Here is a 27,942-nt window from a genome sequence, read left to right as displayed (position 1 = left end):
GGATTTGCTTCATTTTATATGCATGCATATGTTTAATATAGAGACGAGTAGATTCTGAAGTCCAGAAACACTTGGATTGTTGCTGATATCATTATACTCGTATGTTTAATTATCCTTTTGATATAAACAATTGCCTGACAATCATAACAAGACCTTTAAGTCATTCATAGCTGCTGTGTATGTGTGTCAGGCAGCATTGTGTGCTATTCGTCTTACCAGCTTCACAGGCAAGCAGGAGAGGTGTGACATCTGTATGATTGCTACGTATCATTCCAAGCTCATGCTGCGGGAAAGGACTGTACTGGTGAGAGATAAACACCATTCTGTTTTCTGGTCAATTGGCAAGGCCATATGTTTTAACTAACAAGTTCAAAAGTTATAGTTATGATTAATGCCTGAAGCAGAACACCTGGCTGTGCGGAAGGAGCCTGTTTGCACCACAAGGCGACATCTAGTGGATGAGTGTAGTTAGGTGATGAGGGAAGTGATACTCTGATAACATGGAAAATGTTGGAAACCCTCAGCAGGTCAGGCAGCATCTGTGGAGAGAGAAACAGAGTTAATGTTTCAGGTCAATGACCTTTGATCAGAACCAAGTTGGGCAGTTGTGTTCGGTACTAATATGAAACATAGGAATTGTTTCACTCATGTGGGGTGATTTGGGTACTTTTCTGTCTTTGGAAGTTCAAGATCCAAAGTAAAATAAGGGCTTATCTGGGATTTGAACTCGGAACCTCTCACATATTCATAGTAACAAACCCGAAGCAAGAATCATACCCCTAGACCAACGAGCCCACTACTAACGACCAATCCACTCTAGAGCCAGCCATCGTGAAACGCTTTTTGGTGGCTATCCTTGATAAGCAATTATGAGGACAGGTTGCATGGACGACACTTGCATTCCCTTGAGTTTAGAATATTAAGGGGTGATCTAATTGAGGTGTTTAAGATGATTAAACATTTGACAGGGCAGATAGAGACTATTTCCTCTGGTGGGGAGAGTCCAGAACAATGGGGCGTAACCTTAAAATTCGAGCTGGGCTGTTCAGGAGTGATGTCAGGAAGAATTTCATCACACAAAGGGGAGTGGAAATCTGGAACTCTCTCCCCCAAAAAGCTGTTGAGGCTGGGGGTCAATTGAAAATTTCAAAACTGAGATTGATAGATTTTGGGGCTAATTCGGGAGTTTAATGACTTTGACATTTTTCCCTGTGACTTGTACAGTTTCGATCGATGAAATATTCGTGGAAAGTGTCAGTGTAAAGAGAGTCAACGGTTCATGTTTTCCCGAGACACTTCCTTCAGACCTGAGACCGAAAAGTTTGTCGTTTCCTTAGTGTAGCGGTTATCATGTTCACCAGTTACACGCAGAAAGTCCCCGATTTGATCTCGGAGGGAAGCATGTTGTTGGGACTTGCTCCCCATAAACCTCCAGGGTCGAGTTTCTTCAAGCGTGGAAGGGGCTACAAACCTTTTTAAATTTAACAACAGCTGCACCAGATTCCTGGTGTAATAAGCACTAAACATTTTTAAGCAGACTCCTAAAATACAGTATGTAAAATGGGAAGGGATAAAAGTTCATGACATGCAAAGCACAAAGGTTTATTAACGTTTTAATTGTCACTTGGTAAACAAGTTAGCATTTCCTTCGGTGTGCAACAGAACGTATTAATGGTGATTTACAAAAAACATTAAGTGTCTCACAGACATACATTATTTTTGTGCAATGAACTAATCCCAATCACTAGGGAACACTGCATCAAACATATATCGACCGTTCTTTCATCGTCGCTGGGTCAAAATCCTGCAACTCCCTCCCGAGCAGCACTGTGGGAGAACTTTCACCACACGGACTGCAGCGGTTCAAGAAGGCGGCTCACCACCACCTTCTCAAGGGCAATTAGGGATGGGCAATAAATGCTGGCCTCGCCAGCGACGCCCACATCCCATGAACGAATAAAACAAATCTCTGTACTCTTCCAATTCTGGCCTCTTGCGCATCCCCGATTTTAATTGCTCCACCATTGGCGGCTGTGCCTTCAGCTGCCTAGACCCGAAGCTCTGGAATTCCCTCCCTCAACCTCTCCGCCTCTCTCTCCTTTAACACAGACCTTAAAACCTAACTCTTCGACCAAGCTTTTGGTTACCTGTCCCAATATCTCCTTATGTGGCTTCGTGTCAAGTTTTGTTTAATAACATTCCTGTGAAGCACCTTGTGACGTTTTACTACGTTGAAGGCGCTGTATGAATGCAAGTTGTGTCCTCTGGTTATCGACCCTCCTGCCAATGGAAAGAGCTTCTCCCCATCCATTCTATCAAAATAATTTGAACACCTCTATTAAATCTACCCTTAACCTTTTTTTGCTTGAAGGAGAACAATCCCAGCTTCTCCAGTCTCTCCACATAACCCATCCCTGGACACGATACAAGGCGGAGGGTTGCAACCAGGTTTGCAAATTATTGCCAGTCGGGAGCTGGACAAATCGAAAGGAACCGAAATGACAAACAGCTTTATGAATCTGTAGATACGCTTTGGGAAACGGAATTGGAGACGAATAAAGGACTGACCAGACAGGCGGCCAAGACGCAACTGGAACAGTTACTCTGATGTTATGAGTGAAATTAAGTGGTCGGAGCCATTTAAACCGCTCCCAGTTTCTGCAGATCAGGCATCAAATCCTGACATCAGCATCAGGACGCTCAGAATATTTTTTTTTATTCGTTCATGGGACGTGGGCGTCGCTGGCGAGGCCGGCATTTATTGCCCATCCTAAAAAGCCCTTGAGAAGGTGGTGGTGAGCCGGCTTTTTAAACCGCTGCAGTCAGTGTGGCGAAGGATCTCCCACAGTGCAACGAACCAACAGACAAAGCACCGGTGGGCGCGCCGGTTGCAGGAGAGCTGGTTGGCGGTGATATCGATGCTGTGAGCGAGACCAGACCGTTCCCATGTTTCCACAAACAATGTCCCATCCCTTATTTCTGGAAAAGTAACACTGATAGTGGACAATTGCATTTCTGTGGCTGCAACATGTAATTTTGGCTCGGTGACACGCTGCTTTAGTGTATCTTGCAAGAAAAAGGACCAGACGGTCTCTGTGGCGCAATCGGTTAGCGCGTTCGGCTGTTAACCGAAAGGTTGGTGGTTCGAGCCCACCCAGGGACGGAAATTGCACCTTTTTCTTCCCACTTTTGGATTCATTGCCTCATTCTGATCGCCCTGCAGCCGGTGCCATGTTTCAATTCCTGATCTGCAGCAACTGGGAGCACTTCAAATGACTCCGATCTCTTAATCTCATTTCAAGTTTTCTAATGTGTGATTTGGCTGCAAGAAAACACTCTGTGAACAATGTCATCTGAGCATGCCTGATTCGCCATAATTTACACTGCGGTCGGATATCAGGCACATGAAAAAAACAGTGAAATGTTTGTGTGGGCGCGATGCTCTGGGATTCCCTGCCTGACCATCGTCACCGATCCTTCTCTGCAGCCTTCCGAAATACAGCGCAGTAAATGTATCCCTGTGAAATGAACTCCTGGACAGTAATACGGAAATTAGTTTGGCTGAGGGGTTATATCCTTAACACGGAGTTAGAGGCAGCAGGTTTCCGTGGTGTAGTGGTTATCACGTTCGCCTCACACGCGAAAAGTCCCCGGTTCGAAACCGGGCGGAAAGATTTTGAAACCCTGTCCCCATTAAAAATGATTAAATATTTAACGATTCACACTGCTGATTAAATGTGAACAAAGTCCATTTCTCCCAGCCCTGTTGTTGCAGTCCGCTGAGAGCAGGCGATGAAAGCCAGCGTGACATTAGGGGTGAAGGCTGCTTCCAATGCTGTCTCATTACCGGTGGGATCTGGCGGAGATTTGATCAGCCCGATCTGTTCAACCAATAAATGAAACGGTGTTTGAGAAACATTCATATCCATAATAACATCCAGAATCCTGTCTTCAGAGTGTGTGGCGCAAAGGTCTGACTCCAGATCAAAAGGCTGCGTGTTCACATCACATCGGGGTCACTGTTTCTTTCACCGCTCACATGAGACTGGATAATTCCCGAATGAAGGTTTTAATTGCTTTTTCACAAAACAAAACAGAAATTTGGTCTGAACCCTGACTCAGTACCTATCCAGTGGCAGGGAGGGGAGCGCCTGATACCCTCATTTATTTCATGCAACAAACTGACACGAACACTGGTATTGATTCAAAATCGACCTGCAGATGGACACACACAGAAAATAGAGAAACACAAAAACAGACAGCAACTACTTGCATTTATATATATATATATATATATATATATATATATATATATATATATAAATATATACACATATATATATATATATATATATATATATATATATATAAATGCAAGTAGTTGCTGTCTGTTTTTGTGTTAAAGGCGCTCTCCCTCTCTCTCTCTATATATATATATATAGAGAGAGAGAGAGAGAGAGAGAGGGAGAGCGCCTTTAACGTGGTCAGACGATTTAAGCTCGGTGAACTTGCTTCTGCTTTCTGAAATGTACTTGTCCAGCGTTCGGAGGTCACGGGAAATATATTTCTTGCCTTTCGAAAAAAGACGCGAACGGTAGAGACATGTTTTGTTTTCAACACGGCTGGTGAAATGGCCGGACTATCATAAATTATGAGTCGCCTTTGAAAAACTTAAAGGAGACTAACTAAAAATCACTTAGTGCAAATTTAAAATCACGTTCACTATTTATTTAGGTCTGAAAGAAATAACAATAAACATGGCAGTCAGCGCCCGCGGTGAGACGGTATCGATTTAGTTTGCTGTGAAGTTCACCGCTGGGCTAAAGCTGATGCCGTTTAAAAGACGCGAACCCACTCAATGTGAAGGATGAGCTCATAACCAACAGGTCCCGTCCACGTCAAACACCTCCTTTCTTGTTTAATGGAGGGAGCAGAGGCGTGTTCATCATCAGACGCCAGCAACTTTAAGAAATGGAACAGATAAAGGCACAGATGCAAGTTCCAAATCTTTTCAATGCAAAGTTATTTCCCTTTACTTAAAGTGCCGTGAGGCTGAAAACGGGTCCCAGATGATTTGCGTTCACTCGTGACTTGTTTTCCAGTGTTGGTCCGTCAGGTTTGCAATTCAATTTGTATTGGATATTGAAGATATTTCAGGAAGATTGCACAACATACCATGTGTAAAGCAACCATCTTGATAACTTCAATCATCACACACTCTACATCGACACTGCAGAGGCCCCAGCACCCCTTTCAATATTGTTTTTCTTAACTCACAGTTTTCAAAAGGGAATTGGATAAACGCTTGGATGGAAACTTTTTCAGGGCTCTGTGGAAACAGCAGGCGAGTGGGACTAACTGGACAGCGCTTTCAGAGATCTGGCAGAGGCACGATGGGCCGAATGGTATCCGAATGGCGCTGTCTTATTCTATGATTCTATTAATAGATCAATTTCCGCCTTTCACTGAGCCTCCCGAAATGGAGCGCAGTAATCGTGTCCCTGTGAAATGAGCTCCTGAACAGTAATCGGAAATTAGCGTGGCTGAGCGGTATGAAACTCTGGTTAGGCTCCTAACAGGAAATTTCCTCTCTAAGTTTGATTAGTTTGTCAATTATCTCCCCCCTTTCGATCTTAAATGTCTTTACATATTTTTTTCATCTCTTCTTCTACTGTCATGCCCACAATACTAGTCTCCCTGGTAAATACTGAAGCAAAGTGATTATTTAATATTTCTGCCATTTCGCTGTCATTGCCTGTGAGTTTGTCGTGTGTATCCCTTAGTGGCCCTATTCCTATCCTAAACTTTATTTGGCTGTTGATGTCTTTCGAATACTTTGCTTTTTTTATATTCCTTTTTGCCTTTCTAATAGTTCTTCAGACTTCTTTCCCAGTCTTTTCACATTCCCCTCTCTCCTTTATTGTCCAGTGTGGGCCTTTTTCTTTAGTTTCAATTTTTCCCTTATTTCTTTATTCATCCCTGGTGTGTCATTTCTGGCTGGTTTGTTCTTGCTTTTTAGTGGGATATATTTCTCCTGGACTCGATTGATCACTGTTTTAAATGTTTCCCACTGCTGTTCTATTTCTTTGTCCAGGTCATTAATATGTCAAACATTTCGCCGTTTGAAACTTCTCAAGTCACATCACAAAGCCAGTTGCTTTTGTGGGAGGAGCAAATCAACTTGGTCGAAAAATCAGCTGCAGCCCAATCCACAAATATAACATTTTCACATCTTCGTGAAAGTAAGCAATGGGATTCGAACCCACGCCTCCAGAAGAGACTGCGATCTGACCGCAGCGCCTTAGATTCTGCATCAATTCTGCACCGTTGGCCAGTGAACGCAAAATAAAAGTTTAAAATGACACTCGCCCAACGTGGGGCTCGAACCCACGACACTGAGATTAAGAGTCTCATGCTCTCCCGACTGAGCTAGCCTGGCTTGTGCATCTATAACCACCTTATCTGTTATTGCAGCAAGCAGGAGAAAGACTCCATTTCAAATTATTGGAATCAATTCTGAGGGACAGGATGAACTGTCACTTCGAAAGGCCCGGACGAATCAAGGACAGTCAGCATGGATTTATTAAGTGGAAGTTGTGTCTGACTAACCTGATTGATGGATGAGGGTAGCGCAATTGATGACGTCTACATGGATTTTAGCAAGGCTTTTGAAAAGTTCCCACATGGCAGATTGGTCAAAAAAGGAAAGGACCATGGGATCCAAGGGAATGTGTCTTGTTGGATCCAAAATTGTCTCAGTGGCAGGAAGGAAAGTGTAATGGTCGACGGGTGTTTTTGTGGCTGGAAGGCTGTTTCCAGTGGGGTGCCGCAGGGCTCGGTACTTGGTCCTTTGCTTTTTGTGCTCTACATTCACGATTTGGACCGAAACTTAGGGGACATGATTAAGAAATTTGCGGGTGACACAAAAATAGGCCATGTGGTTGATAGCGAGGAGGAAAGCTGCAGACTGTGGGGGTTCAGGCAATTTTCTGATAACAAGGCACTCAATCCATCTCTGAACGAATTTTGAACGAATACGTGTGTTTGACCCAGCACAGGCACGATGGGCCGAATGATCTCCTCTTGTGGACTAACATAATCGATGATACTAAGTGTTATCAGTCGGAAAAGCAACACATTGCAAATAAGAGCAGAGAGAGGAAACTCGTCTAACAGCATAACAGCACGGTGAGATATTGTATTTGAGAAGGATGAGGAGGGATAGTTTATCATGGTGGTAGTCACATGGAGTATCATTTGTGACTTTGATAAGGACCATTTCATGCTGCGACTGGGGCGGAAACCTAATTGGAGATATTCAGCCCGGGCGCGGCCCCATCGTGCGCGGTGAGACGGAGGCGGGTGGGGGAAGTGTCAGAGCTGGGGCTCACCGGTGGAAGCAGCATAAAAGTTTAAAACGGTACTCGCCCAACGTGGGGCTCAAACCCACTACCCTGAGAGTTTTTAAAGAAAAGGTGGAGCAGCAACTGTCTGAATCTCTTGCTGTACTTGAAAGAACACATTCCAAATACGAGCAGAGAGAAGACACCATTCAGTTGCCCATTGTGTTGAGCTAAATGCCATCGATTTATGTAGTGTAGCGGTTATCAGATTTACTTTACACGCGAAAATTCCCGGTTCGATCCCGGGCGGAAACATTATGTTGGAACTTGGTCTCCAGAAACATCCAGGTTGATTTTCTTCTCCTGCCAAAAAGGGAGACAGTGGCTGCTCCCTTATTCTTTGTAAGCTGCATTTTTTACTTCATTAAGTAGATAACTTTAAGCGATAGAAAACTAATCCTCAGTGATGCTCATTTTAAATTTTATTCCCTTTTACTCCAAATGGGTTTTTTTGCCTTGGAAGGAGCGCAGCCCAGATTTACCAGAATGTTAGCAGGGCTCGAAGGGTTAAATTATGAAGAGCGGTTACATACTTGTATTCCCTGGAATATAGAAGTCTTTTTAGGATTTTGAAATGGAGATAGACAAACCCTTTCCGCTGGTGAGGGAGTCAAAGTCAATATCACAATATCACAAAAGCTGTTTTACGAGTGAAAACAGCCCAACGCATCACTGTGAGTGTCAGAGACGAGTCTCTCGGTGCCGCGTCCTGTGCAGTGAATGTCAAAAATTTTAAAAGTTGCAGAAAGTGTTAGGGATTCAGTTTCACAAACCTTTAATGGGAATGAGATTCTGTCAGAGGTTGCAGCCTTCCCTGCTTCTCTTGCCCTTTGCGAGACACCTGTTCCGGTTTAAATTCACAAACTGGGTGAGTTGGTGATCACGGTACAGCAGACTCAGCGGTCCCGGGTGAGAGAGAGAGAAATCAGCCCGGGCGCGGCCACAATGTGCGCGGTGACACTGCACGGGATGTCGGGGGGAGTCAGAGCTTGGGTTCACCCCTGAAAGCAACATAAAAAGTTTAAATCAGAATACACCCAACATGAGGCTTGAGCCCACGCCCCGAAGATTGAGAGTCTCACACTCTATCGACTGAGCTAACCAGGCCAAAAAAACTCAGCCGCTCTTGTCTATCATTGCAGTAAACTCGCCACTGGGTATGCATGTGCAGCAATCCCAACATAACGACCATATCATTGGCTGTGTTTATCTCTGTGTGTCTGTCCACCTTCAGGTTGATTTTGAACGAATACGAGTGTTTGTCTTCCGTTTGTAACATTAAATAAAAGAGGGCATCAGACACTTCCCTCCCTGACACTGGGGAACCAGTGAGACAGACCTGTTATTGTGAAAACGCAAATGAAACATTAATTGCGGAATTATATGGACTCTTATCAGCGCCAGAAGTAGATTTACAATATATACACCTCAATCAATAAATAAATAATACAGATTCATGTAAATACATTTGCAACTAACAGAGTCACTAAACAATAAATATTATTTGAACCTAATACAAACACTCCCAGATATATTGAGAAACTTTTCATGCCTTCCCTGATGGTCCAGTGGTTAGGATTCGCCGTTCTCATCGCCGCGGCCTGGGTTCGATTCCCGGTCAGGGAATTTGCTGTTACAAAAAAAGAATCATCCCAAATTGACGGCACACAAGGAGTCCATTCGGCCCATCGCGTGCGCATCGGCCGAAAATGAACCAACCAGCCGAATCCCACTTTCCAGCAATCGGTCCGTCGCCTTGCAGGTTGCACCACTTCAGGTGCAAATTCAAGTATTTTTTAAATGTAACGAGGGATTCTGCCTCTCCCACCCTTTCAGGCAGTGAGTTCCATACCCCCACCACCCTCTGGGTGAAAACATTTCTCCTCAGCTCCCCTATAATCCTTCCACCAATCACTTTAAATCTATGCCCCCTGGTTATTGACCTCCCTGCTATGGTAAATAGGTCCTTCCCATCCACTCTGTCTGGGCCCTTCATAATTTTGTACACCTCAATTAAATCACTCCTCAGATTCCTCTGTTCCAAAGAAAACAACCCCAGCCTCTCCAATCTTTCCTCACAGCCAAAAATCTCCAGCCCTGGCAACCTCCTCGTAAATCTCCTCTGTACCCTCTCTAGTGCAATCACATATTTTTTGACCAGTCTGCCAATTGGGACCTTGTCAAAAGCCTTGCTAAAATCCAAGTAGACTACATGAAAGTACTCCAGGTGTGTTCTCACCAAAGCCCAATTTAATTGCAGCAAGACTTCCTTACTCTTATACTCCAACCTCCTTGCAAAAAGGCCAACATACCATTTTTCTTCCTAATTGCTTACTGTACCTGCATGTTAACTTTCTGTGATTTGTTTACAAGTACACCCAAGTATGAATAACAACATTTATTGGACTCTCACCTTTTAAAAAATATTCTGCTTTTCTATTCTTCCTACCAAAGTGGACAATTTCACATTTTCCCACTTTATCCTCCAACTGCCACCTTCTTACCCAATCACTTAACCTGTCCAACTCCCTTTGCGTCCTCCTCACGGCTTACTTTCCCACCTACCTTTTTATCATCAGCAACCTTGGATACATTACACTCGGTCCCCCACCCAAGTCATTAATATAGAATGTGAACAGCAATTGCAACATAAATTGTCCGCCCAGGATCGAAAGCAGGGCTGTTCGCTTGCAATGCGAACTGATAACCACTTCACCACAAAAAACCGCTGGTGATTTATACTGGACAGAGGGGAACTGACCAGTCACCTCTCTCTGCTCTGATTGGGACACTTTTACTTCTCTTTAAACAACATCTCTCCTGTCCCACACTAAAATCATGCAAGAGAATCATACAATTTTACAGCACAGAAGGAGGCCATTCGGCCGTGTTGCCTTGCCGACTCTTTGAAAGAGCTGTCCAATTTCGTCCAAAAAACCCAGCCTTTTCCCAGTAACCTTGCAAATCAGTCCTCTTCAAGTACCTGTCCAATTGCCTTTTGAAAGTTCCTATGAAAGCTGCTTCCACCAGCCTTTCAGCGAATGGCTACCAGATCGGAACAACCCTCTGTGTGAAAAAAAACCTCCTCATTTCCCCTCTTGTCCTACAAGCTCTCAATCCTTCTCTACGGATGCCTTTTTACAAACATTTCATTCATCAAAACCACACAAGTTACACAGGAAAAAGGCTTCATTTTCAAGTAATTAACGTTCCGAAGGAGCTCCCTAATTTCCCTCCCCTAACCTTATGAATCAGATCATTCTCGTCCGGATCCTTTTCCACTTGAACCAGCCTCCCCTCCCTCAGGAAGTAGCCATTCTGATTCTGTGACTGTGGCCAGCTTTGTTCGGGCAGTTGGTTTGACAGGGACCTCACACCGCACCCTCCTCCCGTGTTTTCTTCCACATCCGCAGATTAGGGCCGGGCCTGGACTGATTTTTTTCTCTCTCTTACCCGGGGCCGATGAGTCTCCGACTCAGATCACAAACCAGCTCTCCTACACCCGATCACCAACTCACCCAGTTTGGAAATTGAAACCAGAGCAAGTGCCTCGTAAGAGGGCAAGAGATGTCGGGGAGACAGCAACCTCTGACAAAATCTCAGGCTCATCAGAGAGGTTTGTGTATCTGAACCCCGAATAACCTTCTGCTCCTCATAAATTTTTAGACCATTGCACAGGACGCGGCACTTGCAGACTCGTCTCTTGCACTGACAGTCAAGCAAGCGGAGGGTTCACTTGCGAAAGCAGCGTAAAAGTTTAAAACAGAATTCGCCCAACGTGGGGCTTAAACCCACGACCTTGAGATTAAGCGTCTCATGCTCTACCGACTGAGCTAGCCGGGTCTGCTGAATTGTCTCCAATTGGTCTGTTATTGCAGTGAGGCAGCTGCTGGCTCCGCCCCAGGGGCTGAGTTTAGAATCGTGGAAGGATACAGCTCAGAAGCAGGCCATTCGGGCCATTGCGCCCATGCCTTGTCCGATAAACCATGTACCAGATTCTCCTGAATTCCAAGGTGTGGAACGAAAGCGAACAACAAAAGCCCTTACATTCGACAGTCGAGGTACAGGCAATTCTCTGAGAAACCGGTTTGTCTATTTCCGGTTGTTTGCCTGTCTCTCTGGCTGTGCTGATCTCTGTGCGTGTGCAGCTGCAGGCTGATTTTGAATTAATAAGTGTGCTTGTGTATGTTTCTTGCAATAAATCAATGAGGGAATCAGACGTTTCTCTCCCTGACACTGGGGAACCAGTGGGGCAGAATTTAGAGCAGGGTTCTGTTTGTTGTGAAAAAGGGAATACAATGCGAACTCCGGAATTATTCAGAGTCCGACCAGCGCGAAATAAGAGTGTGATCTCGACGTGATTTGAACACGCAACCGCTTGATCGAGAATCAGACACGCTACCGTTGCGCCACGAGATCCAATAGCAGGAACTTGCATGTTTACCTTTAGATAAGTTTCTCATACACCGTTTCATTTATTTCTGATGATCAAATCCCCGCCCACTCCCACCGGGTGTCAGGCAGCCTCAGAAGCAGCCTTCACCTGTCCGCGGCAGCATGACTGCAGCAAATCCAATTACACACACCCGGCACCCAGAATCATCACATCACAGGAAAGGAACTGCTAAAAATGCATAACAGGAAGGGCAGCATCTGAAAAACGCTGAGACTTTCGGTGTGTGGACTTTGTTCAGGTTTGCTCACAGGTGTGAAAATTTAAATTATGGATGTGTATAAATGGATGTCATGCTTCTTTGCTTCTTTATAAAGTGAGTGTTTATGTTATGTGTGCCATTTATAAATTTATTTGGATTATTTTTTACAATATGATATATCTTGTTATAAATATATATGATTGCATCTGTGACACTTATAAATACATGTGGGTGTAACTGTGTGGTGGTTATCATTATATCTCTGTATCTGTGTTATGTATTTGTGTGTAATGAAAAATAAGACATAGAGAAATAAATATCCAGAAAATACATTAACAATATATACACCCCAATAAATGAATAAATAATACAGATACATCTAAATCCATTTACAATATGTACACACCAATAAGTGAATAAATAATACAGATACATGTAAGTGCATTTTATAATTAGCAGTCATGAAATGCATTTACATCTAACAAATCAGAAATATATTTTATATAGTTTTTTTATCGAGCTACTTAGTCGTCTAATGGTTACGATTTTGCGCTCTTACTACCACGGCCCGCGTTCGATTTCCAGTTAGGGCATTTGTTTTTACAAAACAGTTCACTTAATTACACAGAATAATTCAAGTCTCTGAGATAATTATTTTAATAACCATTAATAAACCCACAACTTTCTGTTTCGCACTGAACGAAATGCTAACAAGTTTGCATGTGACTGTCGAAACTATGCTAACTTTTCTGACTTTCATCCCTTCTCATTTTACGCACTTTATTTTAGGAGTCTGCTTAAAAGTGTTCAGTGTTTATGAGACCAGGAATCTGGTGCAGCCGTTGTTGAATGTGAAAGGATTGCAGCCCAATTTACACGAGGGAAAGCTCGCGCCTGGAAGTTTGTGAGGAGCAAGTTCCAGCAAATTGTTTCTGACCCGGGATTAAACCGGGAGTTTTTCGCGTGTGAGGCCAACATGATAACCATTACATCACGAAAACATCTATTTAGTCGAGCCCAGGTCAGATGGAAGTGTTAAGGGAGAAAGTGAACTGCTGACTCCCACTTCTGGGGGATATCCCGAAGCGCTTCAAAGAGGTGTAATCAAAAACATGGAATCAGAGAATCACAGGAGGCCATTCGGCCCATCATGCCTGTGCCAGCTCTTCAAACTAAATGGTGCAATTTTAATGGGGATGCGGGAACAGAGAGACCTGGGGCTATACATACACAAATCTTTGATGGTGGCAGGACAAGTTGAATAGATTGTAAAAAAAAATATTCGGATTCGTTGACTTTATTAATAGAGGCATAGAGTACAAAAGCCAGGAACTTATGCTAAACCTTTATAAATCACTGGTTAGGCCCCAGCTGGCCACCACACAATTCTGCCCATCACACTTTTGGAAGGATGTCTAGGTCTTGGAGAGGGTGCAGAGGTGATTTACTAGAATGGTACCAGGGATGAGGGACTTCAGTGAGGTGGAGAGACTGGAGAAGCTGGGGTTGTTCTCCTTTGAGCAGAGACGGTTAAGGGGAGATTTAACAGAGGTGTTCAGAATCACGAATGGTTTTGATAGAATAAATAAGGAGAAAATATTTCCAGTGCCAGAATGGATGGTAACCAGAGGACACAGATTTAAGGAAATTGGCAACAGAGGTGAGATGAGGAGAATGTTTTTACGCAGCGAGTTGTCATGATCTGGAATGCACTGCCTGAAAGGGTGATGGAAACAGATTCAATAATAACATTCAAAGGGGAACTGGATAAATACCTGAAGGGGAAAAATTTGCAGGGCTATGGGGAAAGGGAAGGGGAGCGGGTCTAATTTGATAGCTCTTTCAAAGATTTGGCACAGGCACGATGGGCCGAATGGCCTCCTTCTGTGATGTTTCCATGCTGTGATTCTATGTTATGGAGGATTTTCTGATCCAGTGGATATTCGGGGCAGAGGACCAAGTGGGGATTGAGCTCGACGGCAAGTGTATACAGTTCGTTCAAAGGACTGAAGCCGATGGTTTCATTCTTCCCGCCGTTTAGCAGGATGAAATTACTCGGCCATGCAGGCGACTTTTTTTGTCTTTATTCATGGGATGTGGGTGTCAATGGCAAGGTCAGCATTTATTGCCCATCCCTAATTGCTCTTGAGAAGGTGCTGGTGAGCCGCCTTCGTGAACTGCACCTTTCGTTGACTGTGTCATTGACATTTTCTGGACATAGAGAAACTATTTCCGCTGGTTGGGGATTCTTGGACTTGGTGGCACAGTCTAAAAATTAGAGCCAGATCTTTCAGGAGTGAGATTAGAAAACACTTCGACACACAAAGGGTGGAAGAAGTTTAGAACTTTTTTCCCCTAACGGCAATTGATGTTTGCTTAATTGCAATTTTTAAATCTGAGATCGATAGCTTTTTGCCAACCGAAGGTATTAAGGGATATGGGCCAAAGGCAGGTATATGGAGTGAGATCACAGGTCAACTACGATCTTATCAAATGGCGGAGCGGACTCGAGGGGCTGAATGGCCTCCTCCTGTTCCTATGGTACATTTCCCCGAGTGTCTGTTCTCTCCATAGTTGTTGCCTTGTGTTTAAAGCATATTTTCGTTTAAAGCTCGTTTTGGGGATGAGCCGGTGGGCGGCAATACGTGCCGTGGATCGAGACCTTGTTGCTTTTTGCGGGAAGAGCAAATCAACTGGGCCGAAAAATCAACCGCAGCTCCAGCAACAAATAAAATAGGAGTCAAAATAACTGATGTCAGAAGTGGGATTCGAACCCACGCCTCCAAAGGAGACTGCGACCTGAACGCAGCGCCTTAGACCGCTCGGCCATCCTGACTTACAAATGGCTTCTTCACTCGCCACCCTTTCCACATTGAGACCCCCCCGGAGAAAGTTTCACTCACTCCAGTGCTTGGTAAGATAAGTGCTGCTGGAAAGGCTCGGTGAGCGGGATGCCACCTTCCCGGATTTTCCTGAGCCTATTGTACTTTATTCCTATTTAATCACGGGAATATCCGCAATCAGGAGCTAAAAATAATTAAAAGCTGAATCACAGAGAAAGGGAAATCCATATTAAATCTGATAAACCAACCAACAGCGCTCCCTGGTGGTCTAGTGGTTAGGATTCGGCGCTTTCACCGTCGTGGCCCGGGTTCGAATTCCCGGTCAGGGAAGCAACTTTTGAACACTTGTTGTATTCATCGCATGAACTGACTCAAAGTCTGTGGGAAGAAAAAAAAACAATCATTGTTTTCATCACCATTAATTAACCGATAACGTTATTTTGCAGAATGAAAGGCGACTGAGGGAAGTTGGAAAACTTTAATAATTTCTTTTGTGCGATGAACTTTTTATCCCTTCTCATTTTACACACTGTATTTTTAAGGGCTCGGTTTAAAATGTTCAATGCTCGTGAGACCACGAATTTGTGTTCAATTTAACAGACCGGCTATTTCACAGAGAAAAAATAAACTTGCCCCAACATAATGTTTCTGCTCAGGATTGAACCAGGGACTTTCCACGTATAAAGCAAACGTGATAACTGCTACACTGCAGAAACCTTTGTTTGGGTTATCAGCCAGAAGTTCGAATGACTGCATTGATTCTCTTTCATAACTATTCAATTGATCGAAGTTGCACAAGTCACAAAAGAAAAATGTTCATTTCAAAGTTATTAAACTCCCAAATGTGGCCTGCCTTGTTTGGACAGGGGTTGACCCAGACGTCACAGCCTCAACAAAGCATATTCTCAACATTTCCATTGGGAACAGGAGGAGGCCATTCAGCCCCTTGAACCTGTTCCGCCCTTCAATTCGATCAGAGATGATCTGTAACTGAAATCCATTAACCTGCCTTTGCTCCCTGTCCCTCGATACCCTGACCCAACAAAACTCTATCGATCTCAGTCTTGAAAGCTTCAATTGACTCCCAGCATCCACAGCCTTTTGGGGGACAGCGTTCCAGACTTCTTCTGCCCTTTGTGTAAAAAAGTGCCTCCTGTTTTCGAACCTGAATGGCATGGTTCGAATTTTTTAAGGTTATGTCCCCCTCGTTCTTGATTCCCCAGAGGAAATTGATTCTCTCTCTCTATTCTATCGAATCATTTGAACATGTTAAACACCTCGCTCAGACCGCCCTTCAATCTTCCATAATCGATGGAATACGAGCTCAGTCCATGCAGCCTGTCCTCATAATTTAACGTTTTTAGCCCCGGTAACATTCTGGTGAATCTGCTCTGCACCCCCTCCAAGGCCAATCTATCCTTCCTGAGGTGCAGTGTCCAAAACTGAACGCAGTTACTCCAGACGCAGTCTAACCAGAGCTTTATATAACTGGAACATAACTTCCACTTCTTTATATTCCAGCCCCCTCAGATAAAGGCTAACATTCCGTTCGCCTTTTAAATTATTTTTGGACCTGTCCGTTAGCTTTTACTGATTTATGGAAATGAACCGTTAATTCTCTCTGCTTCTCCACAGTTCCGAGCTTCTTACCATTTGGAAAATACCTTGACCATCGTTCCAAAGTGGATGACCCCACATTGAACTCCATCTGCCATAGCTTTGCCCACTCACTTAATCTATCAATGTCCCTTTGCAACTTTCCAGTCGCATCCACATTACTTACTGCACCACCTAACTTAGTGTCATCAGCAAACTTGGATATACGACTCCCTGTTCCTTCATCTAAGTCATTGATAAATATGGTGACAAGCTGAGACCCCAGTTACAGATCCCTGGGGGACACCACTCGTCGCATCCTGCCAATTGGAGTATGTACCCATTATCCCTACTCTCTGTCTCCCATCTCCGAACCAATTCTCTACCCATGTCAATACATTGCCTCAAGTTCCATGCGCTTTCATTTTTGCCAACAGTCTCTTGTGTGGAACCTGATCAAATGCCTGTCGGAATTCCATATAAATAATATCATAGGAACATAGGAACAGGAGTAGGCCATTCAGCCCCTCGTTCCTGCTCCGCCATTTGATAAGATCATGGCTGATCTGTGATCTAACTCCATATACCCGCCTTTGGCCCATATCCCTTAACACCTTTGGTTGCCAAAAGCTATCTGTCTCAGATCTAAATTTGGCAATTGAGCTAGCATTAATTGACGTTTGCAGAAGGGAATTCAAAACTTCTACCACCCTTTGTGTGCAGAAATCTTTTCTAATCTCACTCCTGAAAGGTCCGGCTCTAATTTTTAGACAAAATGTTGGCAAGTTCGCCGGACATCTTGGACAAAATGGCTGTAAGCACGGTGGCCATCTTGGACAAAATGGCTGTAAGCACGGTGGCCATCTTGGACAAAATGACGGCAAGTCTTTCACGGCTGTTCGACAGGAACAGAAGGAGGCCATTGAGCTCTTCAAGTCTCTTATATGGGAACTGAAGGTCATTCAGCCTCTGAAGGATGTTACACAGGAAAAGGAGGAGGCCATTCAGCCCCTCAAGCCCGTTACATCGTTACTGGAGGCCGATCATCCCCTCAAGCCTGTTATATAGAATCAGGAGGAGGTCATTCAGCCCTTCGAGCCTGTTATACAGCAACTTGAGGCCAATCAGCCCCTCAAGCCTGTCAAATAGCAAAAGGAGGAGGCCATTCAGCCCCTCGAGCCTGTTATTTGGGTACTGAAGGCCATTCAGCCGTTCGAGCCTGTTATACAGGAACTAGACGCCAATCAACCCTTCAAGCCTGTCAGATAGCAAATGGAGGAGGCCATTCAGCCCCTCGAGCCCCTTACACCAGATCTGGTGACAAATCAGCCCCTCAAGCTTGTTACATAGGAACAGGAGGAGGCCACTCCGCCCCTCGATCGTGTTATACGGGAACTGAAGGCCATTCAGCCCCTCGAGCCCATTACACCGGAACTGGAGGCCAGTCAGACCCTCAAGCCTGTTACATAGGAACAGGAGGAGGCCATTCAGCCCTTCGAGCCTTTTATACAGGAACTTGACGTCAATCAACCCTTCAAGCCTGTCAGATAGCAACAGGAGGAGGCCATTCAGCCCCAAGCCCGTTACAACAGACCTGGAGGCCAATCAGCCCCTCAAGCCTGTTACATAGGAATAGTAGCAGGCCCTTCAGCCCCTCGAGCGTGTTATACGGGAACTGAAGGCCATTCAGCAGCGCGAGCCTATAACACTGTAATAGGATTCGGCCATTAAGCCCCTCGAGCTTGTTGCACTGGAACAGGTGGGGGCCATTCAGCCCTTCGAGACTGTAAGACAGGATCGGGACGCCATTCAGCCCTTCGCACATGTTACAAAGGAACAAGATGAGTCCATTCAGCACCTCGAGCATGTTACATAGGAACAAGAGAAGTCCATTCAGCCACACGAGCCTGTTACATAGGAACAGGAGGAGACAATTCAGCTCCTCAACTGTTCCGCCATTCAATTAGATCATGGCTGATCTGTATCTTAACTCCATCTACCCGCCTTGGTTCCAGAATCCTTCATACCCTTGCCGAACAAAAGTCTATCAAACTCCGTTTTGAAATTTCGTATTGAGCCCCAGCCTCAACAGACTTTTGTGGGATAGAGTTCCAGATTTCCACGGCCCTTTTGTGAAGGAGTGCTTCCTGACATCACCCCTGGACGGCCTAGCTCTAATTTTAAGGTTATGCCCCTTTGTTTCACACTCCCCCAACAGAGGAAGTAGTTTCTCTCGATCTGCCCTATCAAATCCTTTCATCATCTGAAACACCTCAATGCAGTCACGTCTTAATCTTCTATATTCAGGGGAATACAAGCCTCGTCTATCCAACCTGTCCTCATAATTTAAACCTATTAGCCCCGATATCATTCTGGTAAATCTGCGCTGCAGCCCTTCCAAGGCCAATATATCCTTCCTGAGGGTCAGTGCCCAGAACTGAATGCAGTCCTCCAGATGGGCTCTAACCAGAGCTCTGTACAGCCGGAACATAACTTCCACCCCTTTATATTCCAGCACTCTTGAATTAAAGGCCGACATTCTATTAGCCTTTTAAATTATTTTTGTAACTGTCCACTAGCTTTTAATGATTTCTGTACTTGGACCCCTAAATCTCTCTGCTCCTCCACAGTTCCGAGCTCCTCACCATTTAGAAAACTCTCTGATCTATCTTTCTTAGATCCGAAGTGGATGACCTCACATTTCCCCACATTGAACTCCATTTGCCACAGTTTTGCCCACTCACATAATCTCTCAATGTCCTGGGAATGTTTGGTGCTTTTGTTTGGTTGGAGAATGCTTTATATCAGATCGATATTTTAAAAAAGATTACAACTGATTTTCATTTTGTACTTTTTGAATAAGATCATTATACCCCGAACAGTAAAATGTCTGTGTTTTTCATATAGTGGCGACAGTTCAGAGATAGTTGTTTTTTTGCCAAATTGAATGAAGTGAAATTTTGCTGATTTAAAATTAGCTGTACTTCAAAGCTTGAAAAAGCAGCTCCTCTGTTTGGTGAGGCTCCACTCCCAATGTCTCAGTGTTTCTACTTGTCCTGATATCAATGTAACATTTGAAAGGCTCCAGGTAATGAACAGTGAAACCCCTTCAGATTATCTCAGCCCACTCGGTCTCTCCAGTGCCTAATGGTGCCTGCTATTCAAAGGGTGACAGATTCACACTACACTAGACCTTGTTTTAGACTTTAACTGCCAAACAAATTGATGAAACAGTAAGAGAACAAACAAAATAATAGCAGTAAGACAACAGTTTTACAGTAAAGATCATCCAGATCCTTCTTGGAACAGAAAATAATAAATAATTCACAAATACTATACGAAACTGTGACCGAACTTTCGAACATCCTGGTTCATTGTTGTCTTTTTCTCACAAACTATGGAAGCTGTCGACTTGATTAACATTCGCAGAGATTCCAAACAGACTCACCTGTTTGAAAAAGACAGGCTGAAAAATGGCTTCAAAAAAGTGACTGGGAGCCAGTCATTTTAAGGAATGGTCTGTTTTATTCAAAAGAAGCTGCCAATCAAAACTGTAGGAGAAGAAATGGCCCCGGAGGTTTGTATCTGAATCAAATGTTTGACTTTGTGAGGTGCGGTGTGTCTTTAAGAGGTGCAGCCTGCCTTTAAGAGGTACAGCCTGCCTTTAAGAGGTACAGCCTGACTTTGAGAGATGGAGGCTGCCTTTAACAGGTGCAACCTGCCTTAAAGAGGTGCTGACCACTCACGAAATATCGGGGCCCCCCTGCTGGTGAGAAGCCGCTCAACAGCACAGCCAGGCCTGACTGCTCACAGGAATCAGGTCAATCACCAGGCAGCACCAATCTCACGGACTGTCTGCATCTCAATGACCGGGTGCAGGTTAATCACGTGGGGGTTAATCGACCCCCGCGCCCGGATTCGGGGGCTATCGAATTTAACCCCGTACATATCTTTATATATATTTTACATAGAATACAGCACGGCACAGAAACAAGCCATTCAGCCCATCTGGGAAAAGAAGTTCCCCTGAATTTCTTACTTTACAACAACAACTTCTGGAGTCGAAAATATAATACAATATATAATCTAATAATATACCTATATATATAACATCGAATGTACAGTACAGCACAGTTCAGAGGCCATTCGGCCCAACTGGTATTTCTATTTTACAACAACTACTTCATGTATGTATAATACAATATAATATATATTTCTATAAATATTAGATAGAATTCAGGACGTCACAGAAACAGACCATTCGGCCCATCTGGGTAAAGAATTTCAACTGAATTCCTAATTTGACAACAATAACAAATTCTTGAATATGTAGTATAATATAATATGTTAAATCATTTTATAGTTATATATATATATCACATTGAATGTACAGTACAGTACAGCATAGCACAGAGGCCATTCGGCCCATCTGGGTAAAGAAGCCTCTTCGGGATTCCCTGTTTTACCAGAACAACAACAACATTGTATATTTGTATACAGTTAGAATTACATCGAATGCACAGCTGAGAAACAGGGGCCATTCGGCCCAACTGGTTAAATAAATATCCCACAGTGTTCCCACGGTGACCAAGTGATCGCACAGGGCACCGAGCGATCGTGATCCATTGATCCACAGTGTCCCAGTGATATCACAGTGATCGCAGAGTGACCCAGTGATCCCACAGTGCACCCAGTGATAGTGCCCCATTGATCCATAGTTTCCCAGTGATCCCACAGTGAACCCAGTGATTTCCGTGTCCACACTGCACCTGTGTAAAAGATTGAGAGACAGTCTTGAAATATAACAACAACTTATGCATCTAAAATAAGTTTTATATATATGTATATATTATATATTTTTAAATTACATAGAATGGCTGAAGAAGTTTCTCCCGTAACACCATGAACCTGAAAAAAAACGGCAGCCAGTAAGGCGGCCACCTTATACAAAATTGCCACTGTGCCCACTGATTCCACCGTGTCCCACTGATCCCACAAAGTTCCAGTGAACCCACCGTGTCCCAGTGATCCCACAGTGTTGTTAAATTTCATCTGCCACGTGACCTCCCATGCCACCAGCCTGTCTATTTCCTCTTGAAGTCTATCACTATCCTCTTCACTGCTTATGACCTTTCCAAGTTTTGTGTCATCTGCAAATTTTGAAATTGTGCCCTGTACACCCAAGTCCAAGTCATAAATATATATCAAGAAACGCAGTGGCCACAACTCCGACTCCTGGGGAACCCCACTGTACACCTCCCTCCAATCCGAAAAACAACCGTTCACCACTACTCACTGTTTGCTGTCCGTTAGCCAATTCTGTATCTATGCTGCTATTGCCCCCTTTATTCCATGGGACGTAATCTTGATGATAAGCCTACCTTGCGGCACCTTTTCAGACACCTTTTGAAATTCCATATGCACCACATCAACTGCATTGCCCTCATCCACCCTATCGGTTACCTCATCGAAAAACTCTATCATGTCAGTCAAACACGATTTGCCTTTCACAAATCCGTGCTGGCTTTCCCTAATTAATCCACACTCGTCCAAGCGACTGTTAATTCTGTCCTGGACTGTTGTTTCTATAAATTAGCCCACCATTGAGGTTCAACTGACTGCCCTATAGTTGCTGGGTTTATCCTTACACTCGTTTTTGAATAAGGGTGGAACATTTGCAATTCTCCAGTCCTTTGGCACCACCCCCGTATCTATGGATGTTTGGAAGATTATGCCCAGTACCTCGGCAATCTCCACCCTTACTTCCCTCAGCAAACGTAGGATGCATCCCATCTGGACCGGGTGACTTATCTATTTTAAGTACTGCTGGCCTTTCAAGTACCTCTTCCTTGTTAATTTTTAGCCCATCCAGTATTTCAACTATACCTTCCTTTACTGAAACTCTGGCAGCATCTTTTTCATTGGTAGAGACAGATGCAAAGTACTAATTTCGCACCTCGGCCATCGCCTCTGCATCCATGAGTAGATCTCCTCTAAGGTCCCTAATCGGTCCCACCCCTCCTCTTTGTACCCGTTTACTGTTTACATGCCTGTAGAAGACTTTTGGATTCCCTTTTATGTTGGCTGCTAGTCCATTCTCCCACTCTCTCTTTGCCCTCTTATTTCCTTTTTCACTTCCCCTCTGAACTTTCAATATTCTGCCTGGTTCTCACTTGTGTTATCAAGCTGACATCTGTCATACGCCCCCTTTTACCATTTCATCTTACTCTCTTTCTCTTTTGTCATCCAGGGAGCTCTGGCTTTAGTTGCCCTACCTTTCTGCTTCGTTGGAATGTACCTAGACTGTAGCCGAACCATTGCCTCGTTAAAGGCCACTCATTGTTCAATTACTGTTTTGCCTGCCAATCTTTGATTGCAATTTACCCTGGCAGAGTTGTTCTGATCCCATTGAAATTGGCCCTCCTCCAATTGAGGACTTTTACTTTAGAGTGATCCGTGTCCTTTTCCATAGCTATTCTAAACCTTATGATACTCTGATCGCTGCTCCCTAAATGCTCCCCCACTGACATTTGCGCCACTTGGCCCAACTCTTTCCCGAGAACCAAGTCCAGCAATGCCTCCTACCTCGTTGGGCTGGAAATGTACTGGTTTCGAAAGTTAACCTGAACACATTACAAAAATGTCTTCCCCTCTGTGCCCCTTGTATTATTATTGTTTTCCCAGTCTATATTCGGATAGTTGAAATCCCCCGTTGTCGCTGCTCTATGGCTTTTGCACCTCGCTGTAATTTCCCTGCAAATTTGCTACTCTTTATCCTTCCCACCAGTTGGTGGCTTATAGAAAATATCCAGTTGTGTAATGGCACCTCTTTTATTTCTTAACTCTAACTGAATAGATTCTGTCCTTGACTCCTCCAGGAGATCCTCTCCCTCCAGCACTGCAATATTCTCCTTAATCAATACTGCTAACCCACCCACCTCCTAACTTTCCCTCCCTATCTTTCCTGAACACCTTGCATCCTGGATCACTTTCTCCACCTCTGCCCCTTAGGCCTGGGTGAAGATCTCCTCCTCTCCTCTTCAGACCCGGATGACATTCAAGAAAAACTAGTGGACAGGTACAAAAAATAATTTAAAAGGCTGAAGGAATGTTTGCCTTTCTCTCGAGAGGGCTGGAATATTAAGGGGTAGAAGTTATGTTACATCTGCACAGAGCTCAGGTTAAACACCATCTGGAGCATTGTGTTCTATTCTGGGCACCGCACCTCAGGAACGATATACTGGTCTTGGAGGGGGTGCAGCACAGATTTATCGAAATGATACCGGACTAAATGGTTTAAATTTTCAGGACAGGTTGCATAGACCAATCTAGTATTCCAGTGAATATGGAAGATTAAGGGGAGAACTAATTGAGGTGTTTAAGATAATTAAAGGACATAATTATAGTAGATGGAGAGCCCAGAACAAGCAGTCATGATCGTAAAATTAGTGATAAGGCGTTCAGGGGTGATGTCAGGAAGCACTTCTTCACACAAAGGGTAGTGGGAATCTGGAACTCTCTCGCACTAAAAAGCTGTTGAGGCTGGGGGTCAATTGATAATTTCAACACTGAGACTGATAGATTTTTGTTAGGCAAGGGTATTAAAGGGTCTGGAACCAAGGCAGGTAGATAGAGTTAAGATACAGATCAACCATGATCAATAATAACCACAACTTGCATTTATATAGGGCCTTTAACGTAGTAAAACGTCCCAAGGTGCTCCATAGGAGCGATTATCAAACAATATTTAACACCGAGCCACATAAGGAGATATCAGGACAGGTGACCAAAAACTGTTCAAAGAGGTAGATTCTAAGGAGCGTCTTAAAGGAGGAAAGAGAGAGAAAGAGGCCGGGAAATTTAGGGAGGGAATTCCAGAGCTTGGGGCCTAGGCAGCTGAACGCACACCCTCCAATGGTGGAGTGATTAAAATCGGGGATGCAAAAGAGGCCAGAACTGGAGGAGCACGGAGATCAGGAGGGCCTTAGGGCTGGAGGAGGTTACAGAGCGAGGGAGGGGCGAGGACATGGAAGGATTTGAAAACAAGAATGAGAATTTTAAAATCGAGGCGTTCCCCCGACCGGGAGCCAATGTAGGTCAGCGAGCACAGGGGTGCTGGGTGAACGGGACTTGTTGCGAGTTAGGATACGGCAGCAGGATTTTGGATGAGGTCCAGGATATGGAGGGTGGAAGATGGGAGACCGGCCGGGAGAGCATTGGAACAGTCAAATCTAGAGGTAACAAGGTCATGGATGAGTGTTTAAGCAGCTGATGAGCTGAGGCAAGAGTGGAGATGGGCGATATAACGGAGGTGGAAACAGGCGGTCTTGGTGATGGAGCAGAAATGTGGTCAGAAACTCATCTCAGGTCGCCAAGGTTGTGAACGGTCTGGTTCATCCTCAGAAAGCCGCCAGGGAGAGGGATGGACTCGATGGCTCGGGAACCGAGTTTGCAGCGGGGACCAAAGTCAATGGCTTCAGTCTTCCCAATATTGAGTTCGAGGAAACTATTGCTCATCCATTACTGGATGTCGGACAAGCAATGAGACAAATGAGAGACAGTGGAGGGGCCGAGGGAGGTGGTTGTGAGGTAGAGCTGGGTGTCGTCAGTGTATATGTGGAATCTGACGTTGTGTTTTCGGATGATTTCGCCGAGGGACAGCATGTAGGTGAGAAATAGGAGGGGGGGTGCAAGGATAGATCCTTGGGGGACTCCAGAGGTAACAGTGCCAGAGTGGGAAGAGAAGCCATTGCAGGTGATTCTCTGGCTATGACTGGATAGATATGATTGGAACCAGGCGAACGCAGTCCCAACCAGCTGGGTGACGGAGGAGAGGCGTGAGAGGAGGATGGTGTGGTCAACCTTGTCAAAGGCTGGAGACACGTCGAGAAGGATGACGAGGGATATTTTACCATCGTCACCGTCACATAGGATGTAATTTGTGACTTTAATAAAGGCCGTTTCAGTACTGTGGCAGGGGCGGAAACCTGATGGGAGGGGTTCACACATGGAGTTGAGAGAAAGATGAGCACGGATTTGAGAGGCTACAACACGTTCAAGGACTTTGGAGAGGAAAGAGAGGTTGGAGATGAGGCGGTAGTTTATAAGGAGAGAGCGTCAAGGTTGTCTTTTTTGAGGACGGTTTGATGATGGCAGCTTTGAAGGGGAGGTGGACAGTACCCGAGGAGAGGGAACCGTTATCAATATCAGCTAACATGGGGCCCAGGAAGGGAAGTTGGGTGGTCAGCAGTTTACTGGGAATAGGTTGGGAGGGAGCAGGAGGTGGGTCTCATGGTCGAGTTGAACTCGGAGAGGGTATGAAGGGAGACAGAAGAGATACAAGACAAAGATGTGAATTCAGGGCTACGGCAGGGGAGGAGCCGTAGGAGAAGTTTGGCTTGGTGGGCTAGGGGAAGGGAGGCAGCTGAACGGATGGTTCCAATCTTACTGACAAAGAATTCCATGAGTTCCTCGCACTTTTCGTTGAATGTGAGTGTGGAGGGTGCAGGAGAGAGGGGTTTAAGAAGATGGTTTGTAGTGGAGAAGAGAAGCCGGGGGTTATCTTTACATTCCAGGATGATCCTGGAATATTGAGCAGTTTTGGAAGAGGAGAGTTGGACTCGATAGTGCCCGAAAGAAGGCCCAAAATAAAGATATATTAAGACGGATGACAAAAGCTTGAAGCAAGAGATGGGTTTCATGGAAGGTCTGAAAGAAGGAAAGAACTTGCCTTTATATAGCGCCTTTCAAGACCTCAGGACGTCCCAAAACAGTCAATGAAGTACATTGTGAAGTGCAGTCACCGTGGTAATGTAGGAAACGCGACAGCCAATTTGAACACAGCAAGATCCCACACAACTCACTGAGATAAATGACCAGAAAATCAGTTTTAGTAATGCTGGTTGAGGGATAATTATTGGCCAGGACAGCGGGGAGAACTCCCCTACACTATTTTGAATATTGCCAGGGAATGTTTTTCACCCACCTGAGAGGGCAGATGGGCCCTCGCTTTAATGTGTCCTACAAAAGTCGGCACCTTCGACATTGTTGTGCTGCATCAGTACTGACCCTCCGACAGTACTGCGCTCACTCAGTACTGACCCTCCGACAGTACTGTGCTCCTTCAGTACTGACCCTCCGACAGCACTGCGCTCCCTCAATACTGACCCTCCGACAGTACTGTGCTCCTTCAGTACTGACCCTCCGACAGTACTGTGCTCCTTCAGTACTGACCCTCCGACAGTACTGCGCTCCTTCAGTACTGACCCTCCGACAGTACTGCGCTCCCTGAATACTGACCCTCTGACAGTACTGTGCTCCCTCGGTACTGACCCTCTGACAGTACTGCGCTCCCTCAATACTGACCCTCTGACAGTACTGTGCTCCCTCGGTACTGACCCTCTGACAGTACTGCACTCCCTCAATACTGACCCTCCGACAGCACTGTGCTCCCTCGGTACTGACCATCTGACAGCACTGTGCTCCCTCAGTAGTGAACCTCCGACAGCACTGTGCTCCCTCAGTACTGACCCTCCGACAGCACAGTGCTCCCTCAGTACTGACCCTCTGACAATATTGCACTCCCTCAGTAGTGGGCCTCCGACATTGCAGCTCTCCCTCAGTACTGACCCTCCGACAGTACTGCGCTCCTTCACTACAGCCATTCCGACAGCTCTGTGCTCCCTCAGTACTGACCATCCGATAGCACTGTGCTCCCTCAGTACTGACCATCCGACAGCTCTGTGCTCCCTCAGTACTGACCACCGACAACACTGCGCTCCCTCAGGACTGACCATCCGATAGCACTGTGCTCCCTCAGTACTGACCTCCGACAGCACTGTGCTCCCTCAGTAATGACCCTCCGACAGCACTGCGCTCCGTCAGTAATGACACTCCGACAGCACTGTGCTCCCTCAGTAGTGACCCTCCGACAGTGCTGTTCTCCCTCAGTAGTGACCCTTCGACAGTACTGTGCTCCCTCAGTACTGACCAATGTATCCAAGTTTGCTGATGATGCAAAGCTAGGTTGGAAATTAAGCTCAGAGGAGGATATAAAGAGTGTGCAAAGGGATATAGACAGGTTAGGTGAGTGGGCAAGAAAGTGGCAGAAGGAGTATAATGTGGGGAAATGCGAGGTTATTCACTTTGGTAGAAAGAATAGAAAAACGGAATATGTTTTAAATGGTGAGAAACTATAAAATGTTGGCCTTCAGAGAGATTTGGGGGAACCTCTGCCACAGACCAGGAAGTTAACATGCAGGTACAGAAAGCAATTGAGAAGGCAAAGGGTATGTCGGCATTTATTGTAAGTGGGTTGGAGTACAAGAGTAAGGAAGTTTTACTACAATTGTACAGGGATTTGGTGAGACCACACCTGGAGTACTGTGTACAGTTTTGGTCTCCTTATCTAAGGAAGGATATATTTCCCTTAGAGGCAATGCAACG

General features: G+C 44.9%; 8 non-coding genes across 8 annotated transcripts; 4 read left to right on the top strand and 4 right to left on the bottom strand.

The window, feature by feature from the left end:
- Positions 1-3,089: 3,089 nt before the first annotated feature.
- On the top strand, positions 3,090-3,163 carry trnan-guu (transfer RNA asparagine (anticodon GUU)). Its single transcript has one exon. It is a non-coding gene; the product is annotated as a tRNA-Asn (tRNA).
- A 438-nt stretch (positions 3,164-3,601) lies between these two features.
- On the top strand, positions 3,602-3,674 carry trnav-cac (transfer RNA valine (anticodon CAC)). Its single transcript has one exon. It is a non-coding gene; the product is annotated as a tRNA-Val (tRNA).
- A 2,692-nt stretch (positions 3,675-6,366) lies between these two features.
- trnak-cuu (transfer RNA lysine (anticodon CUU)) lies at positions 6,367-6,439 on the bottom strand. The gene has a single exon. It is a non-coding gene; the product is annotated as a tRNA-Lys (tRNA).
- A 2,518-nt stretch (positions 6,440-8,957) lies between these two features.
- On the top strand, positions 8,958-9,029 carry trnae-cuc (transfer RNA glutamic acid (anticodon CUC)). Its single transcript has one exon. It is a non-coding gene; the product is annotated as a tRNA-Glu (tRNA).
- Positions 9,030-11,173: 2,144 nt separating this feature from the next.
- Positions 11,174-11,246, bottom strand: trnak-cuu (transfer RNA lysine (anticodon CUU)). The gene has a single exon. It is a non-coding gene; the product is annotated as a tRNA-Lys (tRNA).
- A 504-nt stretch (positions 11,247-11,750) lies between these two features.
- trnae-cuc (transfer RNA glutamic acid (anticodon CUC)) lies at positions 11,751-11,822 on the bottom strand. Its single transcript has one exon. It is a non-coding gene; the product is annotated as a tRNA-Glu (tRNA).
- Positions 11,823-14,811: 2,989 nt separating this feature from the next.
- Positions 14,812-14,894, bottom strand: trnal-cag (transfer RNA leucine (anticodon CAG)). Its single transcript has one exon. It is a non-coding gene; the product is annotated as a tRNA-Leu (tRNA).
- A 264-nt stretch (positions 14,895-15,158) lies between these two features.
- trnae-uuc (transfer RNA glutamic acid (anticodon UUC)) lies at positions 15,159-15,231 on the top strand. Its single transcript has one exon. It is a non-coding gene; the product is annotated as a tRNA-Glu (tRNA).
- Positions 15,232-27,942: the final 12,711 nt, after the last annotated feature.

The sequence above is a fragment of the Heptranchias perlo genome, unplaced genomic scaffold (genome assembly GCF_035084215.1).
Source record: "Heptranchias perlo isolate sHepPer1 unplaced genomic scaffold, sHepPer1.hap1 HAP1_SCAFFOLD_63, whole genome shotgun sequence".
In the NCBI taxonomy this organism is placed as follows: Eukaryota; Metazoa; Chordata; class Chondrichthyes; order Hexanchiformes; family Hexanchidae; genus Heptranchias; species Heptranchias perlo.
Note: the sequence above shows the minus strand (reverse complement) of the source record. Positions and strands in the feature narration are given on the sequence as shown.